A 13,895-nucleotide genomic window follows, 5' to 3' on the forward strand; every position below is an offset into this window, starting at 1 on the left:
TTAGTTTAGTGCACACCCTCCAACATTTTTCCGATAAAAATAGAGCCGTCCCATTCCATAATGATAGTTTTACTATTTATACCCCACACATCTTACTGGGTTGCCCCAGCCACTCTGGGCAGCTTCCAACATATATAAAAACATAATAAAACATTAAACATTTTTTAAAAAAACTTCCCTATACAGGATTGCCTTCAGATGGGTCGGGGGTCAGGTAACTCCATACCCTCCAACAATTCTCCGATGAAAATAGGGACGTTCTAAGGGAAAGTGGGACATTCTGGGCTCAAATCAGAAACCAGGGTGGCTTCTCTAAATCAGGGACGTCTCTGGAAAATAGGGGCACTTGGAGGGTCTGTTAGTGTAGTGCTTAGAAGACTAAGCTGAGTCAAGGATTCTCCAGTTCAAAGAATATATCCCAGGATTCTCTGGGGGGAGTCATGTGCCTTAAACGTGCACTGAATATGCTTGAGAGGCGTAGTGTCGATCTGTTTTTAGTTGCCTAAAAAGATTGCTCATCCCTTATATACCAAATTGATCACTGAGCTCTGCAGGTTCCGCACAATGTAGGTGTGACATCCACACTATGGTATCTCCTCCTTAGATAGGCACTGCTTATTTTGGGATATCTATGGGAGAAGAAAAGGCTAAGAAGTAAACCCTACACAAACCCGTCCCTAAGATGGTTGAAAAAAGCCTTATATGCCTCCTTCTGGCAACTCCTGCAGCCAAACGTCTTGCTCTGCTTTCCTTTGGACCACATCAGCAAGGCTGAGAGGGGCGGGTCTTGTAATCTGGGCACCCCCAAAACCTCCATACACACTGCCCAGGTGTTATGTACTGAGTTGAATAGGATTCAGAATGCAGCAGTCTGATTGGTCCTAGAACAATAGGATCCAGAATGCAGCAGTCTGATTGGTCCTCGAACAATAGGGTCCAGAATGCAGCAGTCTGATTGGTCCACAGGAGCCACCCAATCCAGCTCCAGGTGGAAGTGAATCCACAACCTGATTGGCCTACAGGTGAATCCTGGAATTAGCCAATCATGTGGGGCCCATTAAGTAAATAATGTATATAAAGCAGACATTCTGGGGGAACTTCCATTCCTCCTCACCACTATGAGCTGAATAAAGAGCATGAAATTCACTCTCGACTCCGAGTATATTTCTCCAGGCTTGCACCCCGGGGAGGTCACTTTGGTGCTTCTAACACAGAGGTTTGACTTCACCCCTGGAGGCGCACTCCATTGTCTCTCAAGAAAGATGGATGCCAACAACAACCACCATTGCTGTTATCCTTTCAGTGCCTACTGAAGAACTTCCTCTTTCCCAGTCTGCATCTGCACTGGAATTGTTTTAAGGGATGTTTTTCTCGTTTTCATCACTTGTTGTTTGCCACCCTGGGCTCCTTTGAGAGGAATGGCAGGCTAGATATTTAATAAAGAAATAAATGATAGTTAGCTTGCGTCTACCACGGTAATGGAGAATCAGGATGAAGTTCCCTGGGAAAGAAGATATCACATCCAAGGAAAGCAATGTAAGGAAGGAAGGAAGCAGGTGTACAAATTAACCACTTCCAAGTCAGGGAGGTAGTGATATAAAAAACAACAACCACCATATAGGACTCTTTTAAGTCCCTGTATTTGGAATGAATGTACTTTAAATCCTCTAACAAAGATCCATTGGAGGCCGAGTCTGGTGCCAGCAGCCATGGTAATTCCAGCTGCAGTAGTATCTATTAAAGTTGCTGCAATTTAAAAAGCTCATAGTAAAGCACGAAATAAATGCTATGTATATTATCTGTTCAGGAAATTGAAGAAAAACATTGCAAATCAGCACTATTTTTCTTTTGAAAAATTCTCATACAGCCATTACTTACCCTGACGGAGAGAGAGAGAGAGAGAGGGAGAGGGAGAGGGAGAGAGAGAGAGAGAGAGAGAGAGAGAGAGAGAGAGATCAAAGTATTTCAAGGAAGGATGCTTTTGAGGTTGGCTCCAGCAAACATCACAAAATGGATCCTAGCCAAAGTGTTTATGCATTTGTAAGAATCAGGCAGGTAATGCAGTGTGGCCACATACATAGGCATGGAAGCTGCTGAGATCTAGTTTATATCAAGCGACTGGGAAGGGGAGGGGGTAGGGAACCATGAGAAAGTAAAGAGAACGAAGAAAATGTCTGTTTGAAGCAACACGTGTGAAATATACTCAAAGTCGAGTGTGAATTTCATGCTCTTTATTCAGCTCATAGTAGCAATGAATGAAACTTTCCCCAAAATGTCCAGCTATATATACATTATTTACACATTGGGCCCTGCATGATTGGCTAATTCCAGGCTGCTCCTGTAGGCCAATCAGGTTGCGGATTCACCTCCTCCAGAAGCCTCATTGGCTGCTCATGCAGGCCAATCAGGTTGCTGATTCACTTCCACCTGGAGCTGGATTGGGTGGCCCCTGCGGACCAATCAGACTGCTGCATTCTGGATCCTATTGTTCTAGGATTCAGCTCAGTACATAACAACGTGTATTCTGTGGGAATCCATCACTTGTGGCTGGGAAAACAAAATTGGTGGCAGAACTCTTCCTGAGACACGAGGCAGAGGATTAATTCGTAAGATTCCTGGCGGGCAGCCATGCTAGTCAGTTGTAGCAAAACTAACGCCATGGTGGCATCTTAAAGGCCTACAAGTATATTGTGGGGTTTGGCCTGCAAAACTTTATGCTGCAATAAATTTGTTGCTCTTTATGGTGCCACCGAATTCCTTGTACTACTACTACTATTATTTAATTGCTAAAAGAGTTTCGTTTCTTTCCCTGCTTTTGTGTACCATCCTTAAAAGAACATAAAAATCGCTCTGACGGGGAGTGATGGCTCCTTTATTATCATCAAGCTCTGGACAGTCCTGACCAAAAAAGGAGAAAAGCACCCTAGAGAGTTAACCACCTCGGCGAACCGTTTCTGTACATGTGCGAAGCAGATAAAAAAATTAAATGTTGTGTTATTGGCTTTAGACAGATACGAAAAGCATGACAGAAAAGAACGAACATTCTTATTAAAATGGGATGCTTATAAGAATATATGCGGGGTGCGAGAGTGACCCCCAAGGCTCAACGCCAGTTCTTAATCACAAGGCAGTTGTGGGTGCCATTTCTCGTTATTCCACCCAGTGTGAGCCATGTGGTGCAGCCTTAAACTCTTCTCCTTCGAGAACAATGGGGATGACACTCTCGGTGCCTTTGCCTTCTTCACTGGCCTCATGACCTCCTGGCCTTTGCGGTTCATAGGTCACCTCAGGCAGCAGGCAGGCAGTTTTTGATGTAACCTCTGAACTCCAGAGGATAAAAGACTGCGAAGCCCTGAGAGACGATCCATCTCTGCGCGGTCACAATAAAGAATGCCATTCAATCAGGGCACGGCGTACAAATTAAATGACGCTCTCTCTCTCTCCGGCATTCGCTCCTGAATCTAAATTCGCCTTGTGTATTGGGGACCGGGGGAGGGAGGTGTGGGGCGAGGTGTCGCAAGGGGAGAGGGAGCTGCAACAGAGCTGGGGAGGACGACCCTCCGAGCCAACTCGGTGAGGTGCAAAAGCAAATTGGTGGCGTGGGACAGCGGGGAAGGCTCTCCAAGCTGTGACTGACAAGCACGATTAATTTGCAAGCCTTTCCTCGCTGTGGTTTGATGGGGAGAAAGATGCTCAGCGGTGGAAGGAAACGTTCTCTCTGTTGCCTGGAAGAAAGAGTAGGTCTTCACCTGGCGCTGGAAGGATATTAATGTTGGCCTTCCGTGAATGAGATTACCCAGGCGTCATTCCTTGTTGTTTTAAGTCATCCCTTTCATCATCCTGTTCCAATAAATATTACAGAAATACAGTGGTAGCTCGGTTTAAGAACAGTCCTGTTTATGAATGATTCGGTTTATGAACTCTGCAAAACCGGAAGTAGTGTCCCGGTTTGAGAACTTTACCTCAGTCAAAGAACAGAATCTGAACGGTGGAAGGGCACCGGCGGCGGGAGGCCTCATTAGGGAAAGCACGCCTCGGTTTAAGAACGGTTTTGGTTTAAGAACGGACTTCTGGAAGGGATTACTTTGTACTTTGTCAGCGGAGAAAGGAGAATTCCAGAGCTGAGCCTCTACCATTAGGTAGGGTGAGGAAGGTGCCATTTTAAGTCAACAAATTGACCATTGCATATTGTACCACAGTGGAGGGGCACCGTGCAGGTTGGGTTTTTGCAACTCGGGTATTGTAGCACCTTGAGATTTCTCTGGATGCAATAAGACTAAGTGGGGTGTTTTCTTAGCAGCGGGCAAGCATTTTCCAATCAGCCTGTGATGTGATGAGTGGGAAGAATTGACATGATTAGGCCTGTGACAGCCAGACGGGTCCACTATTCACTCTTCCCTGCAATAAAGGGGGAAGCTGCCAGATTCAGAGCTGTGACAAGGCGAAGCATCTCAGAGCATTCTTGTTTAAAGGATCTCTTGCCTGCTTCCTCCCAGATGAATCTAGTGGCTTTTGTGAGGCTGGACAACTAGCTGACCAACAACACAATGAATGTAAGCCCCAATAGGTCTTCGTCCCAGGCCAGTGGTCATAGGGTTGAGGCCTAAATCGTTTAGGATTCGTTTAGTTTAGTTTCAAGACCAACAGACAACACATATCCAGTTTGTTGTACCTTTAACTAATGCGGTTAGCCTTGTCCATAATTTACGGCAAGAGTAAAGGAAGCAATTTATGATGTCAAGAAAATGACTGACCGCTACTATCAACTGTTCTTCTCATCTCCATATTGAGCAAATCAAATCCTTTTTTTCTACAGACTTCTCACTTGTCACCCTTCTCTGATTATAATACAGTTTGAGAACTGTTACGTCCATATTTTTTTCCCCATATGGGCATGCATGGTGGAAGATTCAACACTCCATTACCCACCACACTGACCTGACTGGATTTAATAGCTTCGTAATAAACCCCCATTTTAGGATCAACAGAAAGCTCAAACCCTGTTTATCTTTAATTAATGCAATTAGCATTGCCCAGTAATTCTCTCAGCTGAATCACAAACCAAATGTGAATTGTACCTTCCACTTTCCTCTATACGTTGGTTCGGCCTATGGATGGAACGGAAGGACTTACATACAACATCGTGAGACAATTCAGTCTGCAGTTAAGCAAATTTCACTACACATGGATTAAGGAAATAATAGTGATGGCTTATTCCTACGTACACTTTCAGAACACCCAGACTACTCCACATTTGAAGTTTGGGTGTACTCCTGGATCCAGAATCGTCATGTGAGGCTCAGGTGGCCTTAGTGACCAGAAGTACCTATATCTCCCTTCAGCTGATTCATCTGCTATGCGTTGGTTGGCAAAGGGAAAAAAATAGGTATAAAAGGAACCACCATAGAGCGGTAAACATGGTCTAATCATAATATTTAGAGTTTCAAAATGTTAAGATTTTTCTTCCCTGAACTCTTGCAGGGGAATTAAATATACTACCATTCTAGATTTCCTTTCCGAGGGCATTGGGAAGAGCATAATTTTCAGCAAACTTTTAAGGCTTGATACTGAATTTTTGTCACTTAATCAGGAGAGTGGGTCTTAAACATTTGCTGAGAATCTTTTTTTACCAGCAAGAAAAAATAAGCTCTGTGGAAATTTGAAATGGCCCAGAAATGTTAGATTCAAGCAGAAACTGAATGTGAAGACAATTTGTTGCAGGGGTGTGGCTGTGTGGGTATGTAGTTTAAAAACAGTTTCTTCTTCTAATGCAAAGGGATCTCTGTCATTGGCACGCCCAGCTCTCTAGCCCATAGGCCTACCGAGCCTTTTATAACAGAAGAATTAAATTAGTCAGAAATCTAAATACTCCTCAGGAAGTATATACACGACCTTTTGAAAAAACAACAATGCAGAGACCCAAATGTCACGCCAAAAGCTTGATAATAACAGATAAACCAAAATTAACTAGTACAGTAGTACCTCGGTTTACAAACAGTCTTGTTTACGAACTATTCGGTTTACAAACTCTGCAAAACTGGAAGTACTGTCCCGGTTTGTGAACGTTACCTCGGTCTACGAACGGAAGCTGAACGGTGGAAGCGCACCGGCAGCAGGAGGCCTCATTAGGGAAAGCGCACCTAGGTTTAAGAACGGATTCAGTTTAAGAATGGACTTCTGGAACGGATTCAGTTCGTAAACCGAGGTCCCACTGTAAATCTGAAGAAACGATTAAGAAGGCTACTATATAAAGAGGTTCACAACCCTGGTAATAACAGATATGCAGCCTGTTGATTCTAGCCTACAGATTCAGACTCCCTATAGGTCTTGGTAATGTAAGAGGTTTATTAAACAGAAATTCATGCAGTTCTGTGGCATGGCTCTTAATACAGACCTACAGCTGGGTTTCTCCTAGGGCAGGGGCAGAAAGCCTTTTTGGCCTGAAAGGCCAGGTCCTTATCTTCTGCCCTTAAGAAGCATTTTATGGTTAATTTGCTGTGATTGTATGCAGCCATGAATGAGGATCACAGGGTCATGTGCGTGGTCTTCCGTATGTACACACATGCATGTATACAGCAATACATTCACGTTGGACCTGCATTTAATGGCTAATCAAATCCATACAGCATCTTGAATCTGAGCTCACCCTGGTCTTCCCTTCACCCTCCATGCCTTTTCTACATAAACACACACACACATGCCAGAGATCAGTAATGAGAGCTCACTAATGGATTGGCTTAAGTATAGAACAACATCCCATCACTGTTCCAGAAAATAATCAATCAAGCACTTAATTTTAAACGTAAAAACTAAGCTGCCTAGAGACTGTTAATAGATAACCAAATAAATTAACAGTTGTGGGTGGGTTTTCATTTGAGACAAGGTCAAATTGCCTGCTCTCCCTTCCCCCTCCTCCTCTTGCCATCCTCTCCTCTTCTTTTTTTTAAAAAAGCTCTTTGTTAATGCTGTCCTTGGGTTTCAGCTGATTTTTGATAAGGGAATGGGAAATTGTGTGGGGCCGTCGTTTCCAAAGGGTGCTCTGCAGGAGCACGTTAGGTGTTTCTCACAGAGTAACGGAGGAGGGTAAGCTTCTGCAAATAATAGCTTGCCCACCTTTTGCTAATCTCCTCCACGTAATATTCAGCTTCAGATGGGTGTAAGTGAGGTTTTTGAGGCTCACTGTTTTCCTTATTTATTATTATTATTTATTGACTTTATATACCGGCCCTATACCCAGAGGCGACAGGGCAGTTCACAGAACCCAGGGTGCCTTAAAATTTTAAAACACTAAGATATAAAATGCAGAGTAGTCAAGAGTCCTCTCAGGCCAACTGGGAGCCAATGGGATATGTGGCCCTTGGTCTGGGGCAACTTGAATAAAATATGGGGGGGAGGCCAGGGGCGCCCCACCCTGCATAATCGATCACATGACATGGTGCACACGCGCCATTTGAATGGCAATGCCCATCATCTTGGGGGGGTGGCTATGACGTTAATATATGAGAGTGCTGGAGGTGAAATAGTTAAACGGGTTACCCAATCAGAACCTGGGGGGTGGAGTCAGAGGGACTATAAAACCAGCTCTGGGAGGGGCGAAGGGAGGAGTTCGTTGGGAGGTTGGTTGGAGTGGGAGTGAGTCTGTGGGTAGGTTGAGTTAGTGTCAAGAAATAAGCTGAGTCAGGAACAGTTAGGGGCTAGGAAGACAAGTAAATATCTGAGAGGTGGTTTAGTGAGTGAGAGCAGGTAGCGGAAGTTGTAGGTCTGGATAGGCACCCAATGATTGTAATGGACCGATACTGTTTATGAAAGAAGAAGAAGAAGAAGAAGAGTTTGCATTTGATATCCCGCCTTTCACTCCCTTTAAGGAGTCTCAAAGCGGCTAACATTCTCCTTTCCCTTCCTCCCCCACAACAAACACTCTGTGAGGTGAGTGGGGCTGAGAGACTTCAAAGAAGTGTGACTGGCCCAAGGTCACCCAGCAGCTGCATGTGGAGGAGCGGAGACACGAACCCGGTTCCCCAGATTACGAGACTACCGCTCTTAACCACTAAACCACACGCTTGTTAAACTGCAATAAATAAACAGAAGTTTATGTTCCAATTTAACCCTGACTGGACTCAGTATTGTACCAGGTAAGTCCTGGGTGGTGGCAGCGAGAAATAAAGTGGTGGCACAGGGATCAATAGATGGTGAAATGTTTGGGGACCCTCTGTGATCGCCACAGTGGCCCCCTCACATATTTTATTGGGGAGGCCAAAGGACCTAAGCCCCTAGGAGTTGGCTCCTATGGGTCTTTAGCAGCTGCAGGGATGTTGGGGGAGCAGCTGCCCCAATTGGGGTCTTACAGGCTGTTGATGGTTCTGCCAGAAGCCAATGGTTTTATGTCCTTGCTTGTGCTTGCATCCTTCAACAAGGATCTTTCAGCGCATTGCAAAAACACACACTTGTTTTGCCTTTGACGTTTGGAAAACGACATAGCATCAGAAGTTCAGCCTGCTTTTCCCAAGCAAAGACAAGCAGTGAAGGCAACCCATGCGGCTTCGCTATTTGTGCTTTAATAAATGAGTGAAGACATCACTTGCATCAAAGTTGCATGTCACGCTGCACATTTTCTATGTGTATATGACTGGTTTTTACACCAGGTCTTTTTCAATGATATTGATGATGACGCACCAGTTTCTAGAAGCAAAAACCTAAGGTTGAGTGAGTTCAATAAACCAGCACGACAAAAGCTTGCGCTGCTATTAGGCAGACTCTATCCATGTGCCTTTAAACTGGCAAAGAACGCATAAGAAGAGCCCAGCTGGTGCAACGACAGCAGCAAGAATATTATTGGCACAAAAATGGAAGCAAGAAGAATTACCGACGAAAGAAGAATAGAGGATGAAGTTGATGGACTATGCAGAATTAGATAAATTAACAGGCAGGATTCGAAACCTGCAGGATCAGAGATTATTAGAGGACTGGAGTAAATATATGAACTATTTGAAAAGTAATTGTGATGAACAGATTACGCTAGTAGACTGCAATAAGTTTTGTAAGGTGGATTATTTGAAATATTACAAGACAATGAAAAGAATTATTAGTTAAGGACAATTAAATGTAATATAGAAATTAAGAAATGCAGAATAAGTGATAAAGAACGGAAAATCATCAGATGTGTTGACAGAAGTCTAAAACATTGTATAAGATGAGAAGATATGTTGTATGACTGTTGGAACTGATATGTTAAAAAATCAATAAAAATGTATATAAAAAGAAGAGGAGGAGCCCAGCCGGATCAGAACAAAGGTCTGTCTAGTCCAGCATTTTGTTCCCTCACTTGCCAATCGCCTGTGAGAAGCCTACATCCAGGGCACAAGTGCCAGTAATATTCTCCTGCTTGGGTACCCTAGCAGCTGGCAGTCAGCTATTGTCTTTGATACCAGGGGTAAATAGCCATTGTGATTAATAACCATTGCCAGCTCTATGCTCCACAAATTTTTCCAGTACCCCTTTAAAGTCATCCAAGACAATGGCCATTCCTATCTGTACTTTCTGTTCCACTCTACAGCTAGCAGAGCTTCGCTTTCCCACGCAGCCTCAAAACTGATGCGCCTTCAGCCTACTATCAAATAAAGCTGTAATACCCTGATATTGCCTTACAATGGAGTAAGTTTAAGAGATTTAGTGATTAGGCTGGGCAATTCGTACAGTGCACTCAAGGATTTGCTTTGCCATCCTTTTCAGGTGCAAATATAAACAATTATAAACTAAGGCTACCGAAAAGACGTCAGCCAAATAGATGTGGCAAAAGAAAGCATCTGCGCTAATTATACACTCCCTGCTAATCAAAAACCACCCGTGTTTCTCTCCCCATCATCATCTGCCTGCCAGAAGCTGGAAAATTGTTATCTACATTATGGGCTAACAGCAAAAAGCAAACCAAACAGGTTGGGGTAATTATCCCACTTGAGGTTAAGGATACATAAAAATTGAATTTTAAATACCTCCTGCTACCGTGGGATAAAACACGATGCCTCATCGTTAATGCCAGCTAATTCTTCCTCCCTTCTTTGGTACGGAGATAAAAACCCCAATCAATTTTTATAGCCATTATAACATTCCCACAAAACTTAAGACTTCAGTTTTCACGTCTGGGCAGATTCTCAGCCGACAGCCAAGCAATCTGCATGAGCGTCCAAGCGCTGTCTGTTGGGGTTTGAGGAAGAGGTAGAACGAAAGAGTGCAGTCCTTTGGTTTTGTGTGTTCTGCATTGCCATCATCTTTTCTGCACTTCTGGCTTGTTAGCAAGCGAAGGTTTGGTAAAGGTAAAGGGACCCCTGACCATTAGGTCCAGTCGCCAATGATTCTGGGGTTGCGGCGCTCATCTGGCTTTGCTGGCCGAGGGAGCCGGCTTACAGCTTCCAGGTCATGTGGCCAGCATGACTATGCCGCTTCTGGCAAACCAGAGCAACGCACCAAAACGCCGTTTACCTTCCCGCCGGAGCGGTACCTATTTATCTACTTGCACTTTGACGTGCTTTCGAACCGCTAGGTTGGCAGGAGCAGGGACCGAGCAACGGGAGCTCACCCTGTCATGGGGATTCGAACCACCGACCTTCTGATCCTAGGCTCTGTGGTTTAACCCACAGCGCCACCCGCATCCCAGCCAAGGTTAAGGTGTAAGTATTGGTACGTATATATAAAGCCCTTAGTGGCTAGGGACCAGTTTACTTGTGGGATCAACTTATCCCACACGCGTCCATTCCATCAGTTACAGATTCTACACAATGCTCATTCTGCAGATGTAAGAAATCAAGTCTTTTTGGTGTGGCAGTACTTGCACTTTGAAACTCCCTATTGACATTAGGCAGGTGCCTTTATTGCTTGCTTTGTTTGGGCAAGCCTATCCCTATTGATGAGTTTTAATCTCTTTTATTTTTTTTGTTTTTTATTGATAATTTAAAAACATCTTGTAAAGCACTTGAGATTTTACTACAATCATAGAATTGCAGAGTTGGAAGGGACCTCAAGAGTCATCTAGATAAGCACCCTGCAATGCAGGAATCTCAGCTAAAGCATCCATGAGAGATGGCCACCCAACCTCTGCTTAAAAACCTCCAAGCAAGGAAAGTCCACAACTTCCCTATATCAAATACTATACCTGAAGGAGCGTCTCCACCCCCATCATTCAGCCCTGACGCTGAAGTCCAGATCCGACGGCCTTCTGGAGGTTCCCTCACTGCGAGAAGTGAGGTTACAGGGAACCAGGCAGAGGGCCTTCTCGGTAGTGGCGCCTGCCCTGTGGAACGCTCTCCCATCAGATGTCAAGGAAATAAACAACTATCTGATTTTTATAAGACATCTGAAGGCAGCCCAGTTTAGGGAAGTTTTTAATGTTTGATGTTCTATTGTGTTTTTAATATTCTGTTGGCAGCCACCCAGAGTGAGGTGTAAATAATATATTTGTTGTTGTTTTAGCTTTTCCTTGCAAAGATGTGTGCTTTATAAATTATGATCAATGTGAAGCTTTACGGAACTTTATCATCCTATATACATAAAAATTCCCACCACCCAGAACCGAAGCTTGCTCATGTCTACAGTTACGACATGGTTGGCATCTGTCTGTCTCGGGAGAGCATTCCAGGCTTACAGGTCTGGGCTGTGGCAACTATGAACAAGATTAGGCTGGTGAGTTGATTTGTGGGTTTCAGTCACCCTTCATCCCATTTCTTCCTCAGGCCTGGAGAGCATATAATGGGAGTTGAAGTCAAACATCTGGGAGAGGCAGCGTTTTCCCATCCTGGTTCTAAAGCAAAACTAGTTACTGATGTGGGAGCAGGATTAGTTTCCTAATCGTATCCCACAGCATAAAACGTACTTCCTCACCCTATCCATAAAAGGTAAAGGGACCCCTGACCATTAGGTCCAGTCGTGACCAACGCTGGGGTTGCGGCGCTCATCTCACTTTACTGGCCGAGGGAGCCGGCGTACAGCTTCTGGGTTATGTGGCTAGCATGACTAAGCCACTTCTGGCAAACCAGAGCAGCGCACGGAAACACCGTTTACCTTCCCACCAGAGCGGTACCTATTTATCTACTTGCACTTTGACGTGCTTTCGAACTGCTAGGTTGGCAGGAGCAGGGACCGAGCAACGGGAGCTCACCCCGTCACAGGGATTCGAACCGCTAACCTTCTGATTAGCAAGTCCTGGGCTCTGTGGTTTAACCCACAGCGCCACCTGCATCCTTACCCTATCCATACTTACTCTTTAAAAAAAAACAGAGAGAGACAGAGAGTCCAACATTTTATTTATTTGACTCAAGGAAATTCATAATCTTCTGCCTGCCAAGAACCAGCAGTAGAAACTTGCCACCAGCAGTCTTGCGTGTTCACCACCATTTGAAAAAGAAAAAACGCTCTAATAGATCATTTGGAGTTTAATTGACAACATGAATTAAATCCAGATCAATTTGCATCCATAGAAATACCACAAAAACCACAGTGGCTTGACAGCTAGAAAGCGATAAGCAGATCTATAACGCAGCTCTGAAGAACGGCCTCATATTCCCGCTTGTTCAAAGAGAAGGAAGCCCTCCGTGAAGACAAGAACGCTGGTTTAAAAGAGACAAGGCTCCTCACACAGGAGCAACGGAGGGAAATGGTAAGAGCACTCGCTCCTCACAATAGTCTAGATTCAACAGGGCAGCTTTCTGGAGTAGAGCAGTTACCATTGGAGGACAAACGGCACCTGCTGTGGGTAAGTGGCCTGGTTTGGTTGAATGGTAGAAAGCTGGTTGCGTTTGGTGTGTGTAAAAGCTGTCGGTCGTGGTTGGAGAAGACTTTTTAAGAATAAAAGCAGCAATACTCTGCAAGAATACTCTTTCTCAAAGACTCTTTTGTGCCAACTAAGGTCTGAGGACTAGGCAAAGGAGTAAAAAGAAGGTCAGAACCTTTGCTTTTTTCAAACTGACACATCCATTCCAATGTGTTCCATGCACACACACTGTGGTTAACCCAACTTCAGAAATGTAGGTTTGCGAATGCCAATGGCTGTACACATAACCAGAGGTGTGCAGAATATGCAGAGGTCATCAATAGTGGATTTTTATTTTACCATGTCCAGATCACATTGGTACCAAGCATAGCACAGCCGTGGAGAATATGCAAAACGGACAATGCTCACCAGGTAACATTCACATTCTCCCCTAGAATAATTCCCCAAGTAGCATACAAAATTTGCACACAAGTTATGTGTATCAACTGAGCAATGTAAAAAGACACCTCTGATCGATTCACACATTCTCTGACATCAGTTTGCAATTACCCATACTGAGCAAAGCACAGAATTTCCCATTGATTTGCACATACTCTGCTCTGCACCTTTTGTGTGTAGAACTGCACAACCATCAGTGCTTATGCACATAGATATAAAAACATTGCCTGCACAACTTGATTACTGAAGGTCTCCAGCTGAAACTAGCCTCAGCTTATAGGAGCTGGGATGGGGGTGGCTAGCCCCCATTTTGCAGGCCTGATCAAGAACCGCCCCCTCCCAGTGATGTTTTACGCTCCAACCACCACCTATGAATTTGATTTGGCAGCAGCAAAAATAAATCATAGAATGTATGATGTGGTGTGATAATCCCCACATCTCAGCTCATCTTCACAGATCGGGGGGGCCTGTGTGCCTTACCTGTCTTCCAGGTAGAGTGGGTGGCTCGCCACACCCACTGCTGATATGCAGACCCCAAAGGATTGGCCAAGGCTGAATGTGGTTCCTGGGCCAGAAAAGAGGAGTCACTCCTCAGGTCCAAGCTGTTATATGGATGCAGCGCTTCCCAGAGTCTCATCCAGAAGTTATGAAGAGACATTTGTACTCGTTGAACCACAATACACACACACAATCAATG

The sequence above is a fragment of the Podarcis raffonei genome, chromosome 11 (genome assembly GCF_027172205.1).
Source record: "Podarcis raffonei isolate rPodRaf1 chromosome 11, rPodRaf1.pri, whole genome shotgun sequence".
Classification (NCBI taxonomy): domain Eukaryota; kingdom Metazoa; phylum Chordata; class Lepidosauria; order Squamata; family Lacertidae; genus Podarcis; species Podarcis raffonei.